Genomic DNA, 15,260 nt, shown 5'->3' on the forward strand with positions numbered 1-15,260 from the left:
AAACTAAACACAGATTTATGTAATATATTTCTATTTCTATAGAGAGAATGCCACAATTAGTCTCGAGCAAGGTATTAAATGGCAAACCCAGATGAGAAGCTTCAGTCACTGGTAAGCACACTGTCCACTGAGCCATACAACAACGGCAAAAGAGGCTTCAGCCATCTCCCAATGAAGGTAGACAGACTTGCCAGTAAAAATATCTGCATTTGGATTTCATTTCGTTGCATATATGAGGTAGGAGCAGCTTTAACAACTTCTGTCTACTGCAATTAACTAGTAGTGGTGTAGTGGTTGAAAGCAATGAACTCTATCTAATCTGGAAAAGCGGGTTTGATTCCCAACTCCTCCATATAAGTAGCGGACTCTTATCTGGTGAATTTGATTTGTTTCTCTGCTCCTATGCATAAAGCTAGCTGGATGTCTTCGGGCCAGTCACAATTCTCTCAGAATTCTCTCAGCCCTACCTCTCAGCCCCAGAATTCTCTCAGTCCCACCACAAGGGTTCTGTTGTGGGAAGAGGAAGGAAAGGCGATTGAAAGCCACTTTGAGACTCCTTACAGTTTAAAGTAGTGTGGTATAAAAACCAACTTGTCATCCTCTTCTATTTTGGGCAGGCATAAGCATGCACTACAAGAAAGAGTGTAAATAGTCTCCTGGGCCAAAATCAGTTTAAGAGCAATTGCTGGCAGCCTTCATACACACATGTTCAAATGTGTGTCTCCTCTGGTTAAAAAGTTCATATTATCTGTAGCTGGTCCTCTCATAGCTGCCTTCAGAAGTGGGGAGTGGAGGGTACACAGCGTTCAGAAACAAGCAAGCTGCACTGCCCATACTTTTTATGTGGTCTCACTCATCTTCTTTGGAAAGAGCGCACTGATATGGGGTCTTTCACCCTCAGCTGCAAGAATGGTGCTTTCTGGCATATGAAAGTAGATAAATTATTTAGTGCTTTTTCTTTCTTTCTTTTTTGTCTCATGGTCCACCATGTATTGTTTACATCACTAATTAAGAAGCAATCAAGGATGCACAGTATAAATTCAACACTCTTCCATCTTAAGAACTCTTTTTTAAAACTAAGATTATTAATTTGGCCTCTTGATGCCAGCATGGTGTACTGCAGGGGTGACCAAATTTAGCACCCCAGATGTTCATGGATGACGATTCCCATCAGCCATTGGCCCTGCTGGCAAGGACTGATGGGAATCGTAGTCCATGAACATCTGGGGCACCAGAGTTGGACACCCCTAGTGAACTGGCTAGAACATCCAGGAGGCCAAGTTTGAATCCCTACTCTGCCATGGAATTTTGCAGGGTGATCTTGGGCCAATCATAAACTGTCAGCCTATCCCACCCCACAGGTCATTGTGAGGATAAAATAAAGAAGGGGGAATGTTGTAAATCACTTTGGATTACTGCTGGAAAGAAAGGAAGGGTGTAAATTAAGCAAATAGATGCTCCTATGCTACTGTATGGTATGCCTCTGCCTTTGCCATGGCCCAGCTGTAGCACTTTAATGTCACTTTGGTACAGCAGCATTTTATGGGCCTTTGCAGGGGCGGGGTGGGTGGGTGGTTGCAGTCTTTCCCAGCATCTTTCCTTGTAGTAGACTAAGAACCAGGCATGAGCCTTATCAACATTTCAGGGGACTGGACTAGATGAGCTCTGATGTCTCAATCTACGTATGGGATAACAGCATTAAATTAATTCACACAGATTTTTTAAAAAAACCATTTTGAAATGATAATGAATCAGTTGGAGGAGCTTTTGTATGGGGAAATACATAATTGCATGTCTAATGTGCATTATTTCATCTTTATAAGAGAGAGAGTGAGAGAGAGGAGAGAGCCACGAAACTCTTTTAAACATCCTATGCAGGGCCACAGAGTATCACGATAAAGGTATGTTTGTAAAGCTCTTGGAAATGCAATGGCAGTATGAAAGTTGCACTGCCCAAGAAAGAGGGAAATATAAATGCAGCCTGAGACATTTGATTAAACTGAGCATCTAGTGCTGCTGGCCTATATTAATGCTAATGCCATTATGAATTGTACAGGGTTTTTTTCCTGGTTAGAGGGCTTTTTGTTTTCTGTCGTTCACGTTTTTCTTGCCCAGAGGTTTAAAGATGCCAACAACCTAAGATCGTGCAGTACATCTACATCAGCCAGAGAAACACGAACATACTGGAGTGTGTTGAACCATCCACAGACTTTAACGCACAGGATTTCCCCCTTCCCTGTAGTAGTCTACCAAGATATCCCAAATTTTGTTTGTCAGGGTCGGTGACCCTTCAAGATCCACACCACACAAGGTGGGGATCTGCAGAGGAATGGGAAAAGAAGTGGAAATCACCTCTGCAAATGAGAATGCAGCTCCCTCAGAGGAACTGTGGTCGCATGCATATCACTTCACTGTTCCTTGTCCCCCCACATGTATTCTGGAATGAATGTGGCATACTCTCCACACGACACCTTCTTCTGAACCGTCATGGAGTCTAGCATATTGACTTTCTTGATAAATGGCCAAGTAGACAAAACGCAGACTCGCACACCTTTCAGAATGAACATTTTCTTCAATAAGCAATCTTAAAATAACACATCAACATTACACACTACCATACACCGACTAACTCTTTTTTAAACGAATGTTTTGATGATAGGTGCATATACCAACATAATAGCAGGGTAGAAACAGAAGGAAAAAAAAACCCTTTTGCTGGATGTGTAAAAAATACAAACAAACAAGCCAAAGAATCCAGGGAAAACCTTTGCGGGTCTGTGCCTCTGTGTGTGTTTTGTCTATGCTAACAGGCTAATTTAATGAATTTAAATTAGTCTTTGAGACTTCAAAGGCTGGAGGTCACAGAATAGAGACTGGCTTGATACCATTTTATATTACTAAACAGAAAAATAATAATAATAATTGAACTTAGTTACAGGAGACCTCAAAAGCCCAGGAACAATGCAAATTTGCTGTTACGCAAGGACCATCCTCTTATACAGAATTTTCGTAATTATAACAGAAAGGCGTAAATTTTCTAATGCATAGCAGCTCAAAAAGTAATCAAGAGAATGAGCCTGAGGGCTATTTTAATGTATGCAAAGCTAGTGACCCACAGTAAATGGGAGGTAGGCTTCAATGAATGCAAAGTAATGCACACATACTAAAGACCTGGTCTGATGAGGGACGGCTAAAATTAACACCCAATTAATTTCCAAATTGACAAACAAATGAAACCCATAAATCTACTTTCTCATTAATTTTCTTGTGGTATAATTTAAAGCAGTAATATGAGGGCAAAAACTGAGCATTATCCATCATAAATATCAAAAAAGATAGCAGTGTAACACCATAAATTATGCATATTACCTGTTGTTAAAAATGATTAATATATTATCAACTTTATCACACACTGTCTATGTCTAGACGTATCTGAAATCTGAAATTTAATTTAGTACTTAGAGAGAAAGGGGTTCCAGAATGGATGGCATTATCAACAGCACATTTTCCATTCTGGTCTCATGACACAAAGGTAGCTTCCTGTGCTGCCACTTGGGAGTTCCACGGTTGGAATTGGACTTGCCCCAAGCTTTGGGTCAGTGGAGGTTAAGCATATTGGAAAGGTGATGTGATAAGTATCCCAGGGGAAGTGAAACAAATCACAGCGCTATAGGAACAACCTTAGTAGCTGATCCATAGAGAGGAACGAGCATCCGTCTTGCAAGGTGGCTGGTCACCTTTTCTGAAATTCCGACTATAGATAAAGCAGTGCTTATTAATACAGAGACGGGGAGGGAGAGGTTAAAAATAAAAACTATGACGGGAACAGAGAAGAGATGAAGGGTTATTATAACAAAGTCTGTTAAAATATTCAAAAATGCTCCTTTGGAATTCAAAGACGTCACGTTGATTGAATGTAATAAAGATACTTGCCCATCTTCCTAAATTGTTTTCTCAAATTTTAATTTGCCCCAAGTCTCATAATCCCTTGCCCACTGTCCCGTTAACCAGCAATTGCCTGGTGCTCCTGGATATTACATAACAAGTTCTCCTTTTTTTTTCTTATCACTTTGTCACCCAAAATGGTGACAGATGTGTTTTGGAATGGCTACAGGATAGCTACAGGCTCTGAGGTTATACTTGTACTCAGTAAAACACAGGGGAGTTAATAATTGATCTTCTGGATTTGAAAGGTAACAAAGCAACATCATTAAAAAACAAAAGGAGAAGAGTTTGGATTTATACCCTGCTTTTCTCTTACTTTCAGGAGTCTCAAAGTGACTTACAAGCTCCTTCCCTGCCCCTCGCCCATCAGACACCCTGTGAGGTAGGTGGGGCTGAGGGAGTTCTGAGAGAAGTGTGACTAGCCCAAGGTCACCCAGTAGGTTCTATGTGGAAGAGTGGGGAATTAAAACTGGTTCTCCAGATCAGAGTCTGTTATTCTTAAGCACTGCACCAGCAAATCTGGGAGTCAGGGCATCTGGGCTCCAGGTGCTTTGTAACCACTATTTTGGGGTAGCCTGGAAGAAGCTGCTTAATAAATCCATTGAAACTGTCACTAGGAGGCCCAAAGGTGCCTTTGCTATGGCAAGAGAGAAAAACATAGCAGTGCCATGGCAGCAAAAGGGGTGGCCGAATACTCACTTCTGGGCACCACAAATCCCATTCAAATAACGTTTTTTTAAAAGTTTGTACCAGTTCCTAGGTTTGGTGAGAAATCTGAAACTCCTTAATAAATAAGCATAAATGATATTGTTGGTTTTCTACACAGCAACATCTCTACTCCTAGACATCTATCTGAATTACACCAAACAGGAAGGGAGAAAGGAAAGAATAAACTAACATGAAGTTTTAAGGCTACGAGTAACTGTGATGTGTGCGTGTGTGTGTGTACGTTCAGTGTACCTGCCAAATTGGATAGAACATGCATGAAAAAACCTGAAGGCTTTTAAGAAATAGACTATACGTGGGTCTTGAAAGAAAGAAAAGGTGCTTTGGGGAATGAATTATGGATCAAGGTGCTGAAGGTTTTAGACAGGTGAACGGCAAAATAGAAGAGATGGAATTTAGGACTGGACAAGGCTGGGAGCCTTTAAATATTTATTTATTCAGAAAATTTGCATACCAGATGGTATATATTGTGTGGTGACTCATAATTAAAATCGTCAAAATAATTAAAAACCCACATGATAGCAACCGAACAAATAAAAACAAAATCAAGAAAAACATTACCAATAAAAACAGCAAGCCAGAGGATACAAGTGCATAAAACAGAACAGTTTAAAATGATGTTAATAAAACAGTGAGCAAGCTAGGAGCCAGCCATAATACAAGTAATAAAAATGGAATCTTTTAGTTAAAAACTTCAGCAAAGAGATATATTTTGGCCTGGCACCTAAAAGAGAGTGAGGGAGACAACAGGTGAACTTCAAGGGAGAGGGCAATCCAAAATGAGGTGTCTCTACCCTTTCTCTGGTTGTCTTCGCTCTTGTCCCTGCAGGCAGAAGAACAAGAAAGAAGAACTTGGAAAGAGGATCTAAACTGGCCAGCTGGACAATACAGGAAGAGGCAGTCCTTCAAATATCCCTGTCCTATGCTATTTAGGGCTTCATCAGTAATAACCAGGACATATAATTGAGCCCAGAAACAAAGAAGTGTTTCTTACCTGGTGGACCAACTTAACCGAACTTGATGCTCTCAGCCTAGGTGTGGTGGGTAGCACTCTTCTAAGCAACCTTTCTATCAGGCCTCACTAACTGAGAGCCATCCCTGTAACAAGGACCATACTATTCATCCTGAGATATAACTGAATCAATTGTGGCATTTAAGCCACACCCATGTGAGCCATTATTATCATCTGTAAAGTCTGAAAAAGTTTCAAAGCAGCCTTACGTATTTTCATGATCTACAGCAGGAGTCTCCAACTTGTAGCCCTCCAGACACACCAAATTGAAGACAGTCTCTGTCAGCTCAGGAAGAGAGACGATTCGGAATTGCAAAAACCTATTTAATTTATGCCTGTCATGAAGCTGTTAAAGGCACAAGAGCCCTGTTGAAAAATGGCATTGCCACACACTTTTGAACAATGGTGAAAAGCACAATTTGAAAGTAAAATTGTACTGGAGAATTGGGTTTGTTTCCCCACTCCTCCACATGATGCATGCTGGGTGACCTTGGGCTAGTCACAGTTCTTCAGAACTCTCAGCTCCACTGTGGGGAGAGGAAGGGAAAGGAATTTGCAAGTCCCTTTGAGTCTCCTTACAGGAGAGAAGGGGCAGGGGGTACAAATCCAAATGCCTCCTCTTGTTCTTCTATAAAAGCTACCAGCATTCCATCTGCAAAACTGTCCTTTCCCATTCTCCTTCTTTCCCACAGGTGTCTTGAGTACACAGCAATCAACAGAAAGGGTGTGAAATTATTCTTGAAAGGAAAAAGCAACAAGTACCGGTAGGTGGTATCATGTTTTCCAAGGAGATTAAAGCACACATGCAATGCAGTATTTTCCACTTTCAAAGACTGATGGTGTGAAAGAAAGAAAGAAAGAAAGAAAGAAAGAAAGAAAGAAAGAAAGAAAGAAAGAAAGAGCAGAGACATGGTGGAAGGATCCAGGCACTGGACTATGTTAGAAGTATGGGGGCATCTACCTGGAGCTTTCTGAAATAGTAATTAGAGCCCACTCCAAGAGGTAGGCACCCTCCACATCAGTGCTTGGTAATTCAAGAGTGTGTGTGTGTGTGTGTGTGTGTGTGTGTGTGTGTGTGTGTGTGTGTGTGTGTGTGTGTGTGTGTGTGTGTGTGTGTGTGTGTGTGTGTGTGTGTGTGTGTGTGTGTGTGTGTGTGTGTGTGTGTGTGTGTGTGTGTGTGTGTGTGTGTGTCAGATGCCTTTGGGAGCTCACCTTTGGGTTAAATCTCTTTGATTGGGTGCCCATATACCAATAATTTAAAAGGGGAACAAATCCAATGGGAATACCCACAATCTTAGCTGCTTTGGCCCTCAGCTATCATTTTCTTTTTCCTGCCTTGCTTCTGTGACTTATCAGCTACACAGTTGGCAGAAATACTACAGCTGTGACTCTTCCCAGCTTGGAAATGTAGTAAGGGGTGAGGGGAATCATCTTCTGATTTTTGACTGTCATGCAACTCCTAAGAACACAAAGGCTGTGCAGAAAGAGTAACATCCCTAACTGTACAGCTATTCGACCAGACTCTCTTTGATCTGTAAATATGTATTCAAAGTAAACCGTGTAAAGAAGCTCTAAAACCTCATTATCTCTTTGCTGCTAAACCTTAAATAGTTGAAACTACTGACATACCGAATTAATAAACCAGCCATCTGTTCTGGACCACCTCCCATCACTCCCCATCTATGCCACAGAACTAGAGAGGTTCTTCTGTGCACCCTTCCCTGTACCCTTTGAATGATATGAAACAGTAATCATTCATTGTCATACTAATTGTTAATCTGTCCCACAGGCAGAAAAAGGAACTGTTTTGCTCTGAATGAGAACGTATCTTTCAGATCACTGCATCCAACACTATCGTACGAAAGGGTGCAAGACTGTTTTCCTTCAGACTCTGGCAAACAGAATTTGGCACATTGTAATGTGTGAAATGGCAATACAATATGCCATCTTTCTATTATAAGTCAGCAAGGGTAAATCCATCTTTCACATATACTTTGTATGATCATGCAGATTTGTCCTTCTACCATAAAGGCCTACTTGATGTTGGCATTCTACCAGAGCATTTCCTCAAACTTGGGCTATTCCCAACCAATTGGGCTATTCCCAACCACAAAGCATTACTTGCTCAGCTCCCTGATACAGCTGAAGCCAAAAATGTCCCCAAGAAACTACAGGAGGAGGGAGCCCCATGGCACAGAGTGGTAAGCTGCAGCACTGCAGCCAAAGCATAGCTCACAAGCCGAGTAGAATCCTGATGGAAGTCAGGTTCAGGTAGCTGGTTCGAGGCTGACTCTGCCTTCGATCCTTCCAAGGATGGTAAAATGAGTTTAGGTAGCCAGTTCAATGTTGACAGCCTTCTGAGGTTAGTAAAATGAATACCCAGATTGCTGGGAGTAAAATGTAGATAACTGGAGAAGGTCATGGCAAACTACCCCACACAGTCTGCCAAGTAAATGCCATGATGTGACATCGCCCCATGAGTTGGTAATGACCTGGCTTTGCACAAGGGACTACCTTTACCTACGGAATGGGGCGGGGTAAGAGAAATCCTTCAATCCGCAGAACGCTCCTGTGGATCTAAGCCAACATTTTGCTTTCCTTTTACCTTGCTGCTGCTGGTTAAAAATGATTTCTTTATTCCATGCCCCCCCCCCCCCCCCCCGAAAAAAACCTTTTCCTTATACTCACGTGTTCTGACCTCAGTCTATACCTGTGCAAATGTTGCTCAGACCCATTTCAAACAACTAAACAGGACATTGTGATATTTGCAACTAAAACCAGGAATGTCACAAACATAGAGATCTCTGCAAATTCTATTCTGATCTTGTTATCATGTTTAGTTTCTTCATGCAAGCATGTGCCCGCAGAAAGCAGGAACTGCACACATGGTGAAAAAAATATCTGTTTGAAACAACTCTGATATTTGCTCCACTTGGAGCTCCACTGCTATTTGCTCCACTATAAGTCCACAAATCTTATTTCTTGAAATTCAGTTGAACAGCTAAAATATTAATCCAAAAATCTTGACAAATCACTGTTACATTTAAAAAAATGCTTCCTTTTTTTGTTCCCTTTATTGGCATTCTGATTCTGAAATAAGTCAAGCTCGGTTCAATAGGACTCATAGCTTAAGTATCTGAGTCTGCAGAATTATAATCATCTCCATGGTCAAGTGGTGCTTTGGTATTCGACGGCCCTATAGAGTTCCTCACTTGGTGTTTTTCAGTGTTTGATGCAGAGAGGGGGACTGATTCATCACAGCAATGCTAGTCAATTAATGACTGTCTGGTTAGGCTGCACACTTCAAGTGCCTTCTGATTCACCTCAAGCCCCATGACTGCTCTAGCAATCACAACGAGCAATATGTTTCAAATCATCATAGCACATTAGCAAATAGCATCTATCTGGATTTAGGAAAGGATGGGGGGGGGGGTTGGGGGGGGGAGTCTGCTTGCCTGAACAACTACCAGGTCTGTCATTTAACCTGCTCTTTTAAACACCCTTTAAGTACTTATACATTGTTTTCTTATAATTTTAACAGCAACTCTCCCGTACAAAATTTCACAAGTCTGCATGAAACATAAACAAGTTTAGCCCTCGCTTCTTAAGCACTGTTTCTCCAAAAATGGCTCACCCTTCTCTTTCACAAGGATTTAAATGTAGATGCTAACAGGATCTTCTACAGTACCGATATAGCCCAGGGTTCATCTATCAAGCCCTGCTACTCCACAGCCACCATTCATTTTGATTTTGTGCAAAGCCCAAGACTACCCCCACTGAAATGAAGGGAAGCATTGCTTTGGTGGATGGATTCTTTAGAAACAATAAACATCTATTTTGACTGGGAAGGGCCAGGGGAAAAGAAAAACAAACAGTTAATACTCTCTCCCACTCCCAACTTGTTTGCAAAACAGTACAAGAAGAAGAATGACTGTTTCACATGGGAAGCAAACGTGCAAGCTCATCAAGAAAACACAGGGGGGTGGAGGGTATCCACCTCTAGATCTATAACATTTGTTGCCATAATTTGCAAGTTTTCCTCAGCTTTCTTATCTAAAACATCTCTTTTTCCAACTTCAAAGAAAACACAACAAAAGAAACTCACAGATTCACAAAAAACATTCACACACATACAAAAACGCCCCACATCAACACATCGAACACCAATCACTATACATGATTCCAACAAGGGTCTTTTTTTGGGGGAGGGGGTGATTACCTTGTTCATAGCCCTATCCTTCTGCCCTAGACATCTAAAGTCCTTCTTTGATCCACACAGAATTTTCTAGCCATCAGATACTCTATAGCCGTGCTCTTGCCGGAGTTCTCTCTCCCTTCTGAAAAAGCAAACAACTGGATAGATATCATTACACTAAGGAAATCTCCTGGAAGGAAAAAACCCTGAACGATTTGCTAATCTTTGTAGCCCCTTCATCCAAAGTTAAAGATAAGAAAAACAAACCAAAGTCAGTTTCAGCCACATTCCAGGGACAAGTTCCTCTTGTCTTCTTTATCAAAACTTAGCTTCTAAAGGTTTCTCCCCCCCCCCCCCTTTCCCCACAGACCTCGCAAGCTAAACTGCTGCTCACGCCGGCAAACAAAGCAATATTTGTTTAATAACTGATTGCTGCCATGGGTACAGTAAACAAGGGCTCTGGCGTTTGTGTTTATGAACAAACACATCATCTTGCAAGAGCAATTTAACATTAACCAGGTGGAATAATCAACAGATTTCATAGGTGACACTCAGGGCAGGACAACTGTAAACAGAGGAGGGAAGAGAAAGGGGCCTCTCGCAGGGAATCAAGGTTGAGGCAAATACATTACAGAGTAAACAGCTGGGGAGAGGTCAAGACAAACAAACAGTCATCCTCCTGACATTCAGGGTAGCAGGAAGGCCTTACGTTACACACATCAGCTGCCGACCACCATGAAATCAAGCCAGTTGGGGATCAGAGCTACTTGTTTAGACAACTAGGTTGCTTCCAAAGAAGGTGCAGCTCGCTAACTTGAAATTTAGCAGCCAGATGAAGTGGCAAGAACAAGTCAGGTCCTTTTAGCTCTTCTTTTTGGCCCAGGATTCGGCAAAGCGGGTGAAGAGCAGCGGAAAACAAAAGGGCAGAGGGTCAATTTCCGACTTGAGGCACCCAGTCAAAACACACCAGCGCGTTTCATAATTCCAAAAGGGCATGTTTTATATTTCCAAAGAGAGACTCAGAAGCCTCGTCTGAAACTGATTTTCGCTGTGAGCTTGTTCCAATAAAATAATAATGCTGGCCAAGACTACTGCAAAACCAGTGTTGTGCTGTGAGAGTACCAAGACTGGCATATAACTTTTCCACTTAAATATGTAATCAGCACAGTCAGCGACATTAGCACCAAAGCTTGAGGCTGCAACTAAAAATATGGCTTTAGAGAAAGTGAAATAAGGTGGGAGTTCCAGATTCCTCATTCTGGATTCTTAGCTTGTTGGGCAAGTGGCCATTGGTCAATCTCCAAGTATGTACATCAATGGATATCCCAAGGCGGTCTAGAAATTCCCCCTGTTCTGGAGCAAGGGTTGACTAAAGATAAATAATTTCTGAAGTACGGGCCTAAGGCAGTAACACTGTCCAGTTCTAGAAATGCCTGCCCAACATATATAGTTGTATTTTAAAAAATGCCACGATTCTTTCCCTATTTTCTCTATTTTTTTATCTGCACTTCTCCGTTTGTCTGATTGTATCCGTACACTTCTGATGTTCCAAAATGGTCTGAATAATTTCTATATCATCATTCAATAACTGCACTTCTCTTTAGTCTAAGTCAGCCATTCTCAACCAGGGTTCCGTGGTACCCTGGGGTGCCGTAAGCATGTCCCAGGGGTACCGCGGCAACACTACCACCACCACCCCTCATTTTTGTGGTGTCTACCACCGGCGCCAGCAAGGACATGGAGCTAGCCCATGGGGCAGGGCCTGCCACAAGGTCAGCAGCCACCACCACCACCACCCCAGTGCTTCCCTTCACCCTGGGAGGGGAAGAAGGGGGGTGTGGCAAGCAGGGGCAATGGGAGGGGAAGGTGGAGGGTGGCGGCAGGGGTACCATGAGATATGAAGAGTGAGGTCAAGGGTACCCTGACCTCGAAAAGGTTGGAAAACACTGGTCTAAGTGTAAGCAAGCATGGAGGAATAGTCCTATTGAACGCAGAGAGATGTCCTTCTGAACAGCACTGCCTAGGAGCGCTCCTAGGGGAACAATCTCTTGTGACCTCAGATCATAGGAACATTGCTGGAATCATGTTCCATCAGCCAAAGGGATGGAATGGAAAAGGTTTTAATTCTGGATAATTTCTCACTAGTTCTTAGCAGTTCTGGGGAAAGAGAGAAAGCAACATCAGGGCACACTATGCTACTGAGCAGGATGTGAATTCTGTCCATAAATGCTATTGTGACACAAGTGGCAGGTGATGGTCACAGAACAGTGGAGCAAGTGGCAGTGAGCAGCGTCAGGAAGGTTAGGAAGTGGGCTCCGGTGAACTCCTGGACAGCACTGTCCAAAAATGTCACCAGTGCTTAAATGCTATAATGAAAGGCTATCTTCAGAGCAGGAAGTTCACTGGCTGAATCCCTGAAGTGCAGAGGACGAGTGTGTTTATTCACGACAGATGACGAAGCAGAGTAGTTGTGGTTTCTAAAACACAACCGCCTCATCAGAGACTATGTCCCGATTAATTCTGCTCTCTTCCCACTAGTCCATGCAACAAACTGTCTGCTGTGGAATGAGTACTGGGTATGTAAAGCAGAACTGACAAGGGCACACAAAAATGAGCAGCCTGAAAACTGGGTTTAATGGCTGGAAATGATAGCAGGATCAGCAGTCTTTTGCACGGCATTTTATGAAGGGGAAGCTGCAGGAAAAGACAGATCGCGGCATCCTCCTAAAGGCCAAACCAGACAGGGCAATGGCAAACTTATATACTGGGAGTGAGTTACTACAGAAGCTCTATTAAACTACAGGGTAGCTTTAAAGAACAGCACAGAAGGCGCAAAGTGGACCCCATTCATACTTCCCCCCCCACCCCACATGATCATTTTTCTAACCCAGTGTTTCCCAACCTTTTCGAGGTCAGGGTACCCTTGACCTCACTCTTCATATCTCACGGTACCCCTGCCGCCACCCTCCACATTCCCCTCCCATTGCCCCTGCTTGCCACACACCCCACCTTCCCCTCCCAGGGTGAAGGGAAGCACTGGGGGGGGGTGGCTGCTGACCTTGTGGCAGGCCCTGCCCCAGCTCCATGTCCTTGCTGGCGCCGGTGGGAGACACCACAAAACTGAGGGGGGCGGTAGTGTTGCCGCGGTACCCCTGGGACATGCTCATGGCACCCCAGAGTACCACGGAACCCTGGTTGAGAACGGTCCATTGGTACTCACCCTGAAGAGGCCTTCTCCTGGACGGCGATGAGGGCATCCTGGATGGGTGATTTCCAACCTATGCTCAGGGAGGCAGGACTTAATTGATGTCACTTCCTGTGCTGGGTTGGAACCTCCCCTCGATCCCCAGTCTCGATTGACGTAGCAGTATAGCAGAATTTAGGATCTCACGGAGGTGTAACAGGAGAATGACAACAGGTTAAGGTAACATATAACACAGAACACAATGTATAATGTGAAAAACGGAGCTCCAAGGCTAACTCTAAGGAGGCTAAGTTAAACTTTTAACTTTTCCAAACAGTGTAACTTAGATGGAGACTATAGCTTCAGGGAGGGCCAGGATGCCCTCATGCGCCCGATCCAGGAGAGCCTCTTCAGGGTGAGTACCAATGGACCCGTTCTCCTGGAGAGCTGATCTCCCCGAGGAACTATCCCTGGAGGGGACCTCCCCGAGCAGTGTCCCGTAACCGGGTGGGTAATTAGTCTCCGAATATATGTTCTAAAACTCGGGTGCCAAAGGCTGTCTCTTTGTAGCTGAAATGGTGTGTAGCTTATAGTGTCTAATAAATGGCGTAACTGAGAGACCCACGTGGCCGCTCTACAAATATCCTCCAGCGGGATAAAGATCTAAGCAGCTGCGTTAGTTCTTGTAGGACCTAGAGTAAGGTGGGCTGTAATCCCCTGAGGGACTGGAATGTTAGAGGCTTTGTATGCTTCCACAATGCAGGTTTTGAGCGTGTAACTGAGGGATGCTTTGGACATCTGATAAGCCTATATTAGAGAGCATTGGCGTTAATAAAAGAGGGAATCCAGTGTTTTCCTGATAGTTTCAGTCACGGATGATGAAGGCTTTGGGGGGAGTGCCCTTCCTAACGTCTAGGAGTGGTGCCAAAGTCTTTTCTTTTTTAGAATTTGAGATGGTGATGGGCAAAAGCGTTGGAATTATGATCTCCTGTTTCAGATGAAATGTAGTGGCTTCCTTTGGAATGAAAGGTGGGGTCCAGGAAGCATGACTACTCTGTCCCTATGGAATACGCACAGTTGTGAGTTAATTGATAGAGCTTGTAGCTCTGATATCCTCCTAGCGGTAGTGATGGCAATGAGGAATACTAGTTTCATTCCGAGGAACCACTTGAGGTTAATGTCACTAGATAATGGGCTCCAAAGGAGGGTCTGGTAAGGGCTGATAGGACCGTGTTAAGTCCTCCAGGCCGGGGAATCTATGAATTATCGGGGGCTGTTTTAGGGAAACTCCTTTGAAACCTCAGAATGTCGGATGTCTGGTCACTGGCTTAGTCCCTGTATTTTTTGCCCATCACGGTGGAGAGACCGGCTAACCTTCTCTCCCTCAGAGTTGGAACTCCTCAGACCTTCGTCAAATCCCCTGCAGGTACTAAGAAGAATCTGTGGGACAGAAAGGACAGTAGTGGGTCTCTTGTGATTACCTTCTCTGCCCAGGAGGCGAAAGTTTCTCCATGAGGGAATTATATATGCAGCGTGGAGGAGGTGGAGGCCCTCCTGGAAGGCGATGATGGTGTTAATGACCTGGTTAGAATAGCCCTTCTTTGCTAGGAGCCACTGGCGTTCAAAGCGCCAGGCGGTCAGGTGCTAGAACTGCAGCGCTTGAGGGTTGGGGTGGCCTTGCAGCTTTTAGCCCTTGTGACAGCAATGTATAAGCTGGGTGGTGGGTAACCGAAGAAGCGGAGAAGTTACCAGTTGCAGAGATTAGCCAGAAAACCACGGACTGATCCTGGGCCACCACGGTGCTACTAGAATAACCCTCTGCTTCCCTCCCATCCAAAATCTTTCTGAGGGGTTTCGGTAGAACTGGGGTTGGAGGGAGAATGCGTAGGAAGTGAGCTAACCTTTGGGCCATGGGCTTGGTTAGATGCATCTGTTCCCCTGTGCCCTGCCAGGGGTGGAAAGTGCACCTCGTGAAGTAGCGTGGCAACTGGGAGTTGTGAGGGAGATGCAAAGAGAGGTCCGATGGTGGAGCTGGCCCTAGTGTCTGTGTTATCTGAAGGAAGATTCGGGGATGTAGTTGCCATTCTGCCTCGACTAGTGACTGTCGGCTGAGCCAGTCCGCCTCGATGTTGAGAATGCCCTGTATGTGTTCTGCCATAAAGGAGGACTGGAGGTGTATCTCCGCCCAGGATAGAATG

General features: G+C 43.9%; 1 protein-coding gene across 12 annotated transcripts in view; it reads right to left on the reverse strand.

Moving 5' to 3' along the window:
• Nucleotides 1-15,260, reverse strand: part of FOXP1 (forkhead box P1) — a 641,222-nt gene that overhangs the window by 275,515 nt on the left and 350,447 nt on the right. The window contains exon 1 of one of the 12 annotated variants that reach the window (XM_048490252.1): nt 10,146-10,217. The exons of 10 other annotated variants lie outside the window; for them this stretch is intronic. The gene's annotated coding sequence lies outside the window, so the exon portion shown is untranslated. Of the gene's footprint in view, nt 1-9,902; nt 10,006-10,145; nt 10,218-15,260 lie in introns of those variants that run through there. One more of the 12 variants, XM_048490253.1, reaches the window with a different exon arrangement.

This window comes from Sphaerodactylus townsendi, linkage group LG03, assembly GCF_021028975.2.
Source record: "Sphaerodactylus townsendi isolate TG3544 linkage group LG03, MPM_Stown_v2.3, whole genome shotgun sequence".
Lineage (NCBI taxonomy): Eukaryota > Metazoa > Chordata > Lepidosauria > Squamata > Sphaerodactylidae > Sphaerodactylus > Sphaerodactylus townsendi.